Source organism: Bufo bufo, chromosome 6, assembly GCF_905171765.1.
Source record: "Bufo bufo chromosome 6, aBufBuf1.1, whole genome shotgun sequence".
In the NCBI taxonomy this organism is placed as follows: Eukaryota; Metazoa; Chordata; class Amphibia; order Anura; family Bufonidae; genus Bufo; species Bufo bufo.
This window is the reverse complement of record NC_053394.1, coordinates 411,906,798-411,920,832: the sequence shown is the minus strand read 5'-3', so window position 1 is coordinate 411,920,832 and position 14,035 is coordinate 411,906,798. Positions and strand designations below refer to the sequence as shown.

Genomic DNA, 14,035 nt, shown 5'->3' with positions numbered 1-14,035 from the left:
ATCACACTTCCTGGACCTAACGCAGTCACCCGCTTCGTGGCCAGGCTCACCGCAGTTACGGCAACATCTTCCCACAGTGCAATCACCTGCCACGTGCCCAAACTGGAAACATTGCCTGCAATACTTGGGCTGGCCCTCGTAGTACAGGAATCCTCTATACCCACCAACCGAAAAGTTTGCTGGCGGGTGCTTGACTCCACCAATGCCATCAGGTGAGGGAGACAACCTGACCCAAAACCTATGTTTACCTGTCGGCAAACCCCATCTGTCAACCAACTTCTGCGGACCTCTCGCCGATGTAGCAAACTGCATCAGGAAAGCGCGCACCAAGTCCATTGGGGTATAAGGATTATAAAGGTGGACGGTAATGGCTCTCTCCTCCATCAGGTAGGAAGGAAAGATCTCAAATTTTTGTAGAATAGAAGATGGATCATGCAATCTAATTTCCTTGATCTTCTCATAAACGGTGCAACAAACTCCTTCTTCTATAAGGGTTAAGTCAAAACGACCCACCTTTGGGAAGTCCTGTAGGCAGACGATGTAGCTGAAGTCCAAATTCAACACCTTCACGATCACATCCTCCACGATAGTCTGACGTCCAATGCGGTTCACGTACTCTGGATGCACCAGAAAACGAAGAGTATTCCTCACTCCTTCTCGCTCCATTGCGCAGCGTAGGGCAAAAACGATCACCTCTCGTTGTCACCGGGACTAAGCCGCTCCCCTATAGCAGCATGGAGGTAAGACAGCGGCTATAAACCACTGCCCCTCTCCAAGGCCGAGGAGACGGGTACCCGGTGACACCTTATATCAGCCCAGACCAAGCGAGTAAAACTGCACTTGATCTGAGCCAAAAGGCCGAGAAGCGATAACCTGAAAAGGGTTCGCAGTACAGGCCGATGGTCCCCAATGCAGAGCACTAATGAAGGCAATAGACTACTGTCCCCAGCCCAATACACAGTCCGGGAGGCTTCTTTCTCTCACAAGCCGGGGAAAACGTTCGCGCGCGTCCTACGCACAGAAGTCACCAGCATGCTTCTTTTCGTGTTTGCTATCTGCATAGCTCCGCCCACACGCGACTTTTGGACACGCCTTTTCTTCGCACGAAATTCCTGGTGCGGTGCCAAAGCACGCCAAGCAGAAAGCATGATAGGAATAGTAGTGAGTGAAAGAAAGAAAAAAAAAAAAAAAAAAAAAAAAAAAAAAGATAAGCATTGTATTGTTGATTGTGATGTCACGGCACCATTGTTGAGTGTTCCATCAGGGCGCTTGTGATGTCATCCAATAGCTGACCTTACTTGACCTCTTTGACCTCTTGACCTGACAAGGCTCTTGTGACACGCGCAGTGTTCCGTCCATTGAACAGACAAGGTAGGTCCAGCTGCATAGGAAGTGCTGGGCTACTTTTTAGCCACCAAGTAATCCAGTTCAAAAGATCCACAAGAGGGAGACACAGGCAAACTTTACTCATTTATTGAAGCACTGCAAAAGCTAAATGGTTACATCCAGCCAACTTGATACAAAAAGGGTTCAATTGCCTGCCAGAGACGACTCAGCAACCAACCCCTCCCTCCGAGGTGTGCACAACAGGCCCAAATCAAACGTGGAGGAGGGGAGGTCCAAACAATTCATTCAGGTGATAAGCCAATTAACCAATCATCAGTCTTAATTGGATCCAGGGTGTGTGTGACGACACTGGGGCTGACTGGGTTGCTTGGTGCTGGAAACAACCAACAGCTGATGCAATTAGGAGATTGACAGACTAGATGCAGGTATTCTATGCAAAAAGCAACACTGCACTGACTGGGCAGACAGAGGAGAAGCTGAAGGAGGCACGACACACACAACTTTCCACTTGCTTGGCTGGAAGGATGATGCTTGCAATCCATTTCAATTTCAATTTCATTCTGTTTTTCATACTGGATTAGAAGGGGTGCACCGGTCCTGGAGGTACTGCAATACCAGGTCAATGCGTGGAGTGGACAGAGCAAGCTCTTTTTCCATCTCCCTGTTCGAAAAATCCATTTAATATATGGTCCCCAGATAGGGGACGTATCAGATATTAAACTGATAAGAACAGATTTTTTTAAGTTGATATTTACCCCAAGGGGTAAAAATCGTTTATTAAAATTATAACAAAATTACATTAACATAAGAAATCATAAAACCGTTTTTACAGGCGACATAAAATTTACAGGTTTTATAAAATCATATAACTGAGGCCCACTCTCTTAAAAACCATTTGTGGCACATAAAAGGCATTCTTTTTTTATCAATTAAATAATAACTATACATTCCATCTAAAATCATCTTTAAAACATTTTCTTCAGTAATCACATCATTTTTAAAAACTAAAATGTTCCGGGCCGACCATAGAGCTACTTTGACGCAATTCGTGATCTTCCATGCCATAGTCCTTTTGATTCTTGAAGGGCACTCCAGACACCCATAAAAAACACCGTCCATAGATAAAGCTTTCAGTCCAGTAATCTTCTTCATCAAGGGGAACATTTTTATCCATATTTTTCGCGCGAAATAACAATGCCACATCACGTGGAAAATGTCCTCCTCCTCTCTGCATGCTCCCCTTGGACACTCTGCGGTGCTTGATAATCCTCTTCGGTGCTGGAATGCCCGGCATGGAAGACACTCATGTACGCAGCTCCAGGCCAGGTCCTTCTGTGCGTTAAAAAGATAATTTTCATTAATATTTTTCCAGGTCTGTTTACATTTTTCTTCATTAAAATTTTTAATAGGGGCCATCAGTTTATTATCATTAATATCTTTTAAAATCATTTTACTGTTTTTTAAAAACTCCACACTCTTTTGGCCAAGATTAAAATTACTCGTTATTTTCTCTAAAATCCTATAAGAGGCAGGTAAATTAAAAGAGTAGGGAGAATTTAAAATCACTTTAAACCACCCAAACTTCCTCATAAAATACCCAGTGCTATAACGAATAAAAAACGACCAATAATTATCCTTAAAAAGAGTGTTAAAACAGTAACTAAAATACTTAATTAAAAGAAACGTTTTAATATTTGTAAAATCTTTTCCACCTTTATTTTTTGGAAGCATTACCGTATCTCGCCGCAGCTTGTCCATCCTGGAACCCCAGAAGAAATTAAAACAGGCCTTATTAATTTTTTTAAGAATACGGTCCGATGGAGGGAACACCATGCTAAGATATAATAAAATCGGTAAAATTATCATTTTGATAATTAAAACCTTTCCCTCCATCGTTAGCTTCCTTAGGTTCCACATGCATAATTTCTTATTGATCTTCTCTGTAACCGTGTCCCAATTCCTGAGGCCGTCATTGGACTCGCTGAAGGTGACACCTAAAATCTTAATAGACTCAGACTCAGGAATGTTGATATCACTTAAAACCATCTCTCCGACATTTAAAATACTACTTTTGTTAAAATTTATTTTAAAACCGGAGGCGGAACAGAAATATTCAACTTGCTTGGTTGCCTTTTGGATTGCAGGGGTGTCCCTACAAATTATGGCGACATCATCCATGTACCCCACTACTTTAGCCTCTAGTCCCCCTCCGCCTGGCAGGGGGACTCCGCGTATCTGCTTATCCTTCCTTATTATGGATAAAAGAGGCTCCAAGGCGCAAATAAAAAGTAGTGGGGACAGGGGACACCCCTGTTTCACGCCAGATTTTAAAACAACATCCTGAGTCTTAAAACCATTGACTAAAATCTTGCTAGTGCATTGGTTATAAAACGCTCTCAAAGATAAAACAAACCCCTCTGGTATACCCATTTTCTTTAAAACTTTAAAAAGGTAAAAATACGACACTCGGTCGAAAGCCTTTTCAAAATCTAAAGATAAAATGGCAACTTTTCCGTTTCTTTCATTCGTAAAATCAATCACATCTTTTAAAAGGTTAATATTGTCCCAGATGCTCCTCCCGGGCACCCCGCAGACCTGGTTTTGATGGATTATTTTGTGGATGACTTTTTTTAATCTGTTTGCACATAGCTTTGCCATGATTTTATAGTCACAGCAAAGCAATGTGATGGGTCTCCAGTTTTTTATGTCTGTTTTGTCGCCTTTTTTGTATAAAAGGGAGACCTCACCTTTTTTCCAGGATCCCGGGAGGGCCTTAGACCTAAAAACATCTTTTAAAAGAGAAAGTAAATCTTCTTTTAAAATGCCATAAAAGGTAACATAAAACTCAATGGGTATACCATCGGGGCCGGGCACCTTGTCCTTCTTAAAACTCTTAACCGTCTCTAAAACTTCTTGCTCAGTGATTTCCTGTAATAAAAATCTTTGAGAGTCGGCATCTAAAACATTTTCAATCCCCTTCAGCGAGTCCTTCATAAAATATTTATCAATTTTTTTCTCATTAAATAGTTCAGAGTAAAATTCATGGACTTTTTTGAGAATACCATTTATATTTCTTACCCCCCCAAGCTCCTCAATCTGGGCACGTTTTTCTTGTATTTTTTTAAAAAAGTACCTGGAGCAGGTTTCGTTCTCCTCAAGATGTTGAATTTTGGAGCGAAACATTATTTCTTTACTTTTCTGCTCCAGGCACTGTGAAATCTCTTTTTTGATGTCAAGGATTTCTTTTTTAACATCCATGCCCAGATCGCGGAGCTTGTACTGTGTCTGCAGGCGGGTATTTAGATCGTCATAAAATTTCTTTTTTTCTTTGGCCTTGAGTTTCCCCCTATTAATAAAAAAGGTTTTGATCTTCTTCTTCATACTTTCCCACCATTCTGTAATAGGTCTTCTGGGGTTCCTTACCCGCCTGCAGTACTTGTAAAACACAATAAAATCAGATAAAATTTTGGGGTCTTTTAAAAGGGAGACATTCAGTTTCCATGTTTTTTTCTTTTGGTGATTGCCACCTAACTGCACCTTAAAAGACAACAATTTGTGATCTGAAAATATATTGGTTAAAAGCTTACAGTTAAAAGGCAGTACTTGATTAGAGCAGAAAATAAAATCGATTCGGGACTTACAGGTAGCGTTACCCCAGGTGACGCCGGCCTCTTCAGATAAATGACTATTGCACTTTTTAAAAACGTCAGTGAGCTTGAAATCTATGACAATATTTTTGAGCAGAGAGGAGGATCTGTCATAGTTCCTGCTCACTGCGTTAGAGAACCGGCGTTCACCCCTTAAAATGCAATTAAAATCTCCTGCTAAAATCAAAGGCTCTGAATCATTGATAAAAAGAGGTAAAATTTCAAGCATTTCTGCTCTCTCTTTTTTATCAGTAAAACCATAAAAATTTAAAAACTGCCATCTAAAACCATCAATAAAAGCTTTGACCAATAAAATCCTCCCCGGTAAAATCTCGTTAATATGATCTATTAAGACATTTCCCTTAAATAAAATAGCTACACCCCCCGACTTGTTCTTGTTTGACCCGGACCAAACGGAAGGTCCGAGTCTCCAGTCATTTTTATATTTCCTATAATTCTGACTGTGGGGGATGCAGCACTCTTGTAAAAAGAACACCGAAGCTGATAAAATAGACAGATAGTTAAAAAGTGCAATTCGTCTTGTTCTAGAATGCACGCTTCTGGTGTTCAGGGAAATGCCTTTTAAAATAGCCATAATAAAAGATTAAAAAGGGAGTTTGTTGTCTTACCTTGGCACAGTTCAGACAGCATCAGCAAGCTCAGAGAGTTCTCCGCCGCTTTCTTCACCACCAAGCGCCCCAGATGTTATTGAACGCTCGGATACTGCAGGAGAGGAGCTACCATCGCTCAGCAGACCCCCCGCTCCCATTAGCATGCACTCCATTGACATCTGCCATGCCGGGCTATTATATACGGCTTCAGGTCTCAGAGCCGCAGCGCCAACCCTCTCCCGTTCCGGGGCAGAGGGCCCACTGAGGACGGTTTCCGGCACCGTAGTGACCGTACACTCAGTGTCACCACTCAGGTGAGAGGAAGGACCTGGTTGGCTGCCTCCGGGATCCGCCACTGGTCCCCCAGTTGGCATCCCCCCTTGGCTTCCCGCCACCGGTGTTAGGTCCCTCCTCTTTTTGGACGCCGCGGCTCCACCCGGATCTTCTGGAGTGTGCCCAGGGACCGAGTGCGGGCCAGGCGGATCAGCATCATTCGATCCACCCCCAGTCTCCATCTCTGGAGGGGGCTTACTCGTCCGCTGATCACTGGACTTCCTCTTATTCCGTTTTTCCTTCGGCTCCCCAGGCTGGGGGGGTCCGCTCGTGGTATCCATACGCTCCTGCTCCTCTCCTTGGGGCTGTGGTTTGGCTTGTTCATGCTTTTCCGCTTCCTTCTGTCTCTCTGGCTGCTTCTGCTGCCCTGGCTGTGCCTCGGATTTCCTAAAAGGGCAATCTCGTGAGAGGTGACCTGTACGAGTACACGCATAACACCTTTTCCCTGCGGCGCACTCTCGGGTGTCATGCTCAGTGCTGCCGCAATTCCTGCATGTACTCGTACAGTCATTATTGTAGTGCCCATACCTCTTACAAAGCCTGCAGAAAGGTGGCATATTAGAAAAAAACATGTCACCTACCATGTCCCCCAGTTTAAAACGTGCTGGGGGTAAGATGAGACCTCCTGGATGATTGGGATCACGGTTACCAATAACTTTAAAAAGCCACTTTGACGTCCAGATCCCGGCGGTATTTAAAATTTTCGTGACTGAAACGATTTTCTTAAAATATTGGGATAAAAATGCAGTGATAATATTAAGATTGGCAAATGGCGAATACATTTTTATGACAACAGTAAAAGTTTCATCAATTTCGTGCTCGTAAATTTTAAGACCTCGCATTCTCTCATCATTTATGCATTGTGGAACCTTTGCTAAAAAACTTTTAAAAATACCGTTTTGGGAAAAGGTCACATCGTATACACGTCTCTTCGGGTAGTCCTGTATGGCCAAGATCTCATGTTTCTGCACGCCAAACACGCCATACAGGACTTTCTCTACCAAATACAACAAATTATATTTTTCTTTTTTACCCTCAGAGACGTATAAACGGACGGTATCTTTGATTTTTGCATATTCCGGGATCTGGTGCTCGTCATCTTCTTCTTTCCGTGGTATATTTTCTTTCAATTCTTCTGTTCCGCCTCGGGATCCATTTTTCTTAGCCTCCTCCTTCCTTCTGGTATCGTCATCCTTTGAATTCTTCTTTAAAGCTCCGCCACTCTTTTTCTTTCCCACTGTAACAAATCCATCATCATCGATTTCTCCGGCTCTTCCGGTTCCTCCGCCTCCTCCGACTCCTCCGATTCCTCCGACTCCTCCGGCTCCTCCGACTCCTCCTCCTCCTCCATCGACCTCGTCACCTCCTCCTCCCGGGTCGTCTGCCATAGATGGAACTAGGCGCTTGTCTCTAAGGACAAAGTAAAAATGCTCCCCTGCGAGTCCTGGGACTCACAGAGGTTCGGGGGATCGCAACCCGACGTCCCCGGGACTAAGCCTCTCTCCCAATAGCAGCAGGGGGGTGAAGTCCAGGCTATAAACCTGAACGATCCCCCCAGGCCGAGAGAGAGGGTACCCGGGTCCTACCTTCTGACGCAGAAACAAGTGCAGCACCGAAGATACTACACTTGATCTTAGCCAAAAGGCCGAGAAGCGATAACCTGAAAAGGGTTCGCAGTACAGGCCGATGGTCCCCAATGCAGAGCACTAATGAAGGCAATAGACTACTGTCCCCAGCCCAATACACAGTCCGGGAGGCTTCTTTCTCTCACAAACCGGGGAAAACGTTCGCGCGCGTCCTACGCACAGAAGTCACCAGCATGCTTCTTTTCGTGTTTGCTATCTGCATAGCTCCGCCCACACGCGACTTTTGGACACGCCTTTTCTTCGCACGAAATTCCTGGTGCGGTGCCAAAGCACGCCAAGCAGAAAGCATGATAGGAATAGTAGTGAGTGAAAGGAAAAAAAAAAAAAAAAAAAAAAGGATAACCATTGTTGATTGTGATGTCACGGCACCATTGTTGAGTGTTCCATCAGGGCCCTTGTGATGTCATCCAATAGCTGACCTTACTTGACCTCTTTGACCTCTTGACCTGACAAGGCTCTTGTGACACGCGCAGTGTTCCGTCCATTGAACAGACAAGGTAGGTCCAGCTGCATAGGAAGTGCTGGGCTACTTTTTAGCCACTAAGTAATCCAGTTCAAAAGATCCACAAGAGGGAGACACAGGCAAACTTTACTCATTTATTGAAGCACTGCAAAAGCTAAATGGTTACATCCAGCCAACTTGATACAAAAAAGGGTCAATTGCCTGCCAGAGACGACTCAGCAACCCTCCGAGGTGTGCACAACAGGCCCAAATCAAACGTGGAGGAGGGGAGGTCCAAACAATTCATTCAGGTGATAAGCCAATTAACCAATCATCAGTCCTAATTGGATCCAGGGTGTGAGGAGACTGGCTGAATGGGTTGCTTGGTGCTGGAAACAACCGACAGCTGATGCAATTAGGAGATTGACAGACTAGATGCAGGTATTATATGCAAAAAGCAACACTGCACTGACTGACTGGGCAGACAGAGGAGAAGCTGAAGGAGGCACGACACACACAACTTTCCACTTGCTTGGCTGGAAGGATGATGCTTGCAATCCATTTCAATTTCATTCTGTTTTTTCATACTGGATTAGAAGGGGTGCACCGGTCCTGGAGGTACTGCAATACCAGGTCAATGCGTGGAGTGGACAGAGCAAGCTCTTTTTCCATCTCCCTGTTCGAAAAATCCATTTAATATATGGTCCCCAGATAGGGGACGTATCAGATATTAAACTGATAAGAACAGATACTACACTTGATCTTAGCCAAAAGGCCGAGAAGCGATAACCTGAAAAGGGTTCGCAGTACAGGCCGATGGTCCCCAATGCAGAGCACTAATGAAGGCAATAGACTACTGTCCCCAGCCCAATACACAGTCCGGGAGGCTTCTTTCTCTCACAAGCCGGGGAAAACGTTCGCGCGCGTCCTACGCACAGAAGTCACCAGCATGCTTCTTTTCGTGTTTGCTATCTGCATAGCTCCGCCCACACGCGACTTTTGGACACGCCTTTTCTTCGCACGAAATTCCTGGTGCGGTGCCAAAGCACGCCAAGCAGAAAGCATGATAGGAATAGTAGTGAGTGAAAGGAAAAAAAAAAAAAAAAAAAAAAGGATAACCATTGTTGATTGTGATGTCACGGCACCATTGTTGAGTGTTCCATCAGGGCCCTTGTGATGTCATCCAATAGCTGACCTTACTTGACCTCTTTGACCTCTTGACCTGACAAGGCTCTTGTGACACGCGCAGTGTTCCGTCCATTGAACAGACAAGGTAGGTCCAGCTGCATAGGAAGTGCTGGGCTACTTTTTAGCCACTAAGTAATCCAGTTCAAAAGATCCACAAGAGGGAGACACAGGCAAACTTTACTCATTTATTGAAGCACTGCAAAAGCTAAATGGTTACATCCAGCCAACTTGATACAAAAAAGGGTCAATTGCCTGCCAGAGACGACTCAGCAACCCTCCGAGGTGTGCACAACAGGCCCAAATCAAACGTGGAGGAGGGGAGGTCCAAACAATTCATTCAGGTGATAAGCCAATTAACCAATCATCAGTCCTAATTGGATCCAGGGTGTGAGGAGACTGGCTGAATGGGTTGCTTGGTGCTGGAAACAACCGACAGCTGATGCAATTAGGAGATTGACAGACTAGATGCAGGTATTATATGCAAAAAGCAACACTGCACTGACTGGGCAGACAGAGGAGAAGCTGAAGGAGGCACGACACACACAACTTTCCACTTGCTTGGCTGGAAGGATGATGCTTGCAATCCATTTCAATTTCATTCTGTTTTTTCATACTGGATTAGAAGGGGTGCACCGGTCCTGGAGGTACTGCAATACCAGGTCAATGCGTGGAGTGGACAGAGCAAGCTCTTTTTCCATCTCCCTGTTCGAAAAATCCATTTAATATATGGTCCCCAGATAGGGGACGTATCAGATATTAAACTGATAAGAACAGATTTTTTTTTTTTTTTTTTTTATAAACCATCAGGTTTGGTTAATATTAGCAACTAACTAGCTCCATAACCAAATCATCATATGGCTTTTTTTTATTCAAAGGCATAACACAAAAAATATCATACAACAAGCTTTTTCCATTTTTTAACTTTCCAAACCCCTTCCGCATCATAACTATCCCCTTTTTTTAAATCCCACAAATAGCAAAAATACAATCTACTCATAAACAACTTAACACACTCATCCACCCCCCATAGCTCTCTCTTATAGACATACACATTCCGAGCATCCCATAATACTTCCTTAAGACATGTCATCACTAACCACAACACTCTACTCCTTTTTCTACCCGATATCCCAATCCCAAAGAGTACAAAAGCATATGTCAAAAAACTTATTCCAGTTAATTCCTTTATCAGTTTCCCTACTTTTTTAAACACTTCTTGGGCAAAATTGCAATTCCAAAATAAGTGTACAATACTTTCACATCCCCCACAACCTTGCCTCGGACACACCTCACTCCTCACCAAATCCCGTCTCTTCTGTACCTCCCTCACAGGCAACGCTCCTTGCATACTCAACCATACCATGTCTCTTTGCTTATTAGTCATTCCATCCATACTTACATTCTTCCATACATTCTTAGCTTCTAATGAAGACAACAAATTAATCTCAGTTACCACCTCATCTTTTTTACACAAATTCAACACTTTCCTCTTGTCTTTTAAATCACTCACACCCAAACTCAACAACTCATTCTTCTTCACAAACCTCTCCATACCGCTGTACCAAAAGGGGCAAATAAAAGCCACCGGTTGCCTCAAATTCCTTTCACACCATCCCAGTCTGCAAAACAGCCAACCTCCAGTATACCTCATCATATATGCTACTTTACCGCCCCCATTCAATAACCTCAACACATTCACCAAAAAATTAATACATAAGTACAGCTCAACATTCGGAAAATTTAACCCACCATTCTCCCTACACATCATCACAGTCGTACGCCTAACTCTCTCCATTTTCACACCCCACAGAAACAAAAATAGAACTCGATTAATTTTCCTCAACTCTATACAGGTTGGAGGGAATACATTCCCGATATACAATAATAATGGTAAGATAACACATTTAATCACCAATATTTTCCCTCGATATGTCAACTCGCGCAACTTCCAAAAATCCAATTTCCTTGCAATCTTGCTCCTAACTTCGTCCCAGTTTGCATGACCATTCAATCGCTCATCAAACATAATACCCAACACTTTAATACTATCCACCACTTTCACACCTAGATCCGATACCTCACATCCACCCCCAAAACACTTCACCTCACATTTACTCCAATTCACTCTAAACGCTGAAGCACCGCAAAACACATCCGTAAGTAGCTTAGCTCTTTGCAATTCCGCTCTACTCTCACTTATCACACATACATCATCCATATATCCAAACACTTTCACACTCTTACCACCACTCCCAGGAACATTCACTCCTCTAATAAACTTGTCTTTCCTCACCATACAAAGTAACGGTTCCATGGCACAAATGAAAACTGCCGGTGATAACGGGCATCCCTGCCTAACACCTGATTTAACCCTAACTCTGTCACTCTCGATCCCATTCACCAACATTCGACTCCCTATTCCTTCATACAAACTCCTCACAGCTCTAACAAACCCACTCGGAAAACCCATCCTCTCTAACACTCTAAACAAAAACACATGAGAAAGCCTATCGAAAGCTTTTTCGAAATCCAACGAAAAAACATTCACACTCCTATCCCTCTGCAAACCATCCCATAAAACATCCCTCAACAGACTCAAATTACCAGAAATACTCCGTCCAGGCACACCACACACTTGCTCCTCTTTCACTACTTGACCAATCACCCCACTCATCCTCTTCGCTAACAATCTTGCATACCCCTTATAATCCACATTCAAAAGAGTGATTGGTCTCCAATTACGCAAATCACTTTTAACACCTTTCTTGAAAATCAAGACAACTAACCCCTCTCTCATAGACTCACAAATTTTACCCTCCTCCCACATATATTTATACAATTCAACAAAGTCACTCCCTACCACATCCCAATATTTAGCATAGAATTCCACTGGAACTCCATCCCTACCTGGTGTCTTATTCCTAGCCATACTGTTGACTATATCCCTTACTTCCTCCACAAAAATCTCCTCCACTAAACTACCTCTTCCCTCCACTCCTACTTTCTCTTCCAACACCCCTAATACCTCTTCCTCCAACCCCATATCCCTCACCTTTTCTCTATACAACTCCTCATAGAAGTCCACCACTACTCTCTTGACTTCTTCACCACAAACCTCAACCTCATCCATATCTTTCACCTTATCTAAATCCATCCTTGCATTCACCACCTTTTTAAAGAAAAATCTAGAACAACACTCATCCTTCTCCATTACATCCAACTTGGCCTGAAACACAATTTGTTTCCCTCTATTACGCAATAATTCACTCATAATCTTTCTTTCCTCACACAACTGCTCATCCACATCATACCCCAACTCTCTCATTTCATGAAGAAAACTCAACCTCATATTACATCTCTCATATCTCTTTCTCTTTCTCGCAGCCCATCTATAACCCATCCTTTTAAAAAACACCTTCACTCTCTCTTTCACCCAATCCCACCACTCCAAAATACACTCAAAGTCCTTCTTTCTCCGGCTCCACCCAGCATACATTCTCTCAAATTTCTCTCTTACCTCAGCATCCTCCAACATACTTACATTCATTTTCCATACTCCTCTCCCATACTTCCTCTCACTCTCTATTTCCAACTCACACTGCAAGAATTCATGGTCCGAAAACCCCACTCGTACCTGTGAATAACATTTAACCACAAACCCTTTAGAAACAAACACATAGTCCAATCGGGAATGTATGCCTCCCCTGTCTGCATGGTACGTAGCTGGCACTGGATCTATTTTGCATATTTTAACTACATCACACAAGGTATTGTCAGTCATACTTTGCATAAACATTTTGCTGGTAATATCTGTTTTACTACCCTGCAAATGACAGTTGATATCCCCCACCACAACACATGGAATCCTACCAGGCAAATACAAATTAATTTTTTCAAATAAATCCTTCCTAAGATTTTTCTCTGTAGGTGCATAGATATTAATAATTCTAAACAAAAATTCCTTAAATTTAACATAAACCATAAGGCATCTACCTGGTTCTATTACTACATAATGATCTATAACAAAAAACTTATTTTTAAATAATACACCAACTCCATCATTCTTGTTGCATGGGGAGGTGGACCAAATGGACTCACCATGCTGCCATTCCGTTTTCAAAGGAACCTCCCCCAACCCACATTCCTGAAGGCAAAAAATGTCCCCTGATCTTGAGGCGATGTCCTCCAAAATGGCAGCTCTTCTGGCTCTGTCCTTAAACACCCTCACATTGAGGGAGCACACCGAGAACCTATAAGGGAGAAAAAACTAAAGAAAGCAAATGATCACGTGTTTGGAGGCATCTGCATCACTTCTACCAGATTTTCTACCTCCTGTGCACCCAAATACGCTGAAGAGTCCACGCTTCCTGGACTCAGCAACTCCCCAATTCCTTCTAATAGCTCAAAAGCGTTCTCAGTCTCAATCTCAAGAGTTTCTGTATGAGGCTGCCCACAAGGGGGGGTACCCTCCCCTGGAGACTCCGAAACATGAACTCTTTTGGCTCTTTTTGCTTTCTTTTTTGACGCCACCTCCCATCTATCTTCCTTCCCATTCTCCTTACCAAACTGAAAGAGGCCTTCAGAGTCCTCTGGGAAAACAGGCGAGTCCAAAAGAACCTGGGGGGGTGGGACTACCAATCCCTGCTGACTTCCCCCGGCTGCCTCCATAGGCTCAGGTTCCACACACTGAATCTGCACTGGAGCCTCCACAGACAATTGGGCTCCTGGCGACTGCCCTCCTTCCGAAGGAGCTCCAGACTCCCCATTAGAGTCATCATAGTTACCGTCTGGTCTGCTCGGCTTCCATCGTTTCTCCACTAG

The 14,035-nt window shown here is 43.6% G+C and overlaps 3 non-coding genes and 1 pseudogene across 3 annotated transcripts; all 4 read right to left on the bottom strand.

Moving 5' to 3' along the window:
• Positions 1 to 1,928: 1,928 nt before the first annotated feature.
• Positions 1,929 to 2,122, bottom strand: LOC121006351. The gene has a single exon (XR_005780208.1). It is a non-coding gene; the product is annotated as a U2 spliceosomal RNA (small nuclear RNA).
• Positions 2,123 to 7,504: 5,382 nt separating this feature from the next.
• Positions 7,505 to 7,595, bottom strand: LOC121006601 (annotated as a pseudogene).
• A 1,027-nt stretch (positions 7,596 to 8,622) lies between these two features.
• Positions 8,623 to 8,813, bottom strand: LOC121006203. The gene has a single exon (XR_005780067.1). It is a non-coding gene; the product is annotated as a U2 spliceosomal RNA (small nuclear RNA).
• Positions 8,814 to 9,836: 1,023 nt separating this feature from the next.
• On the bottom strand, positions 9,837 to 10,018 carry LOC121006436. The gene has a single exon (XR_005780275.1). It is a non-coding gene; the product is annotated as a U2 spliceosomal RNA (small nuclear RNA).
• Between the last annotated feature and the right edge of the window lie 4,017 nt (positions 10,019 to 14,035).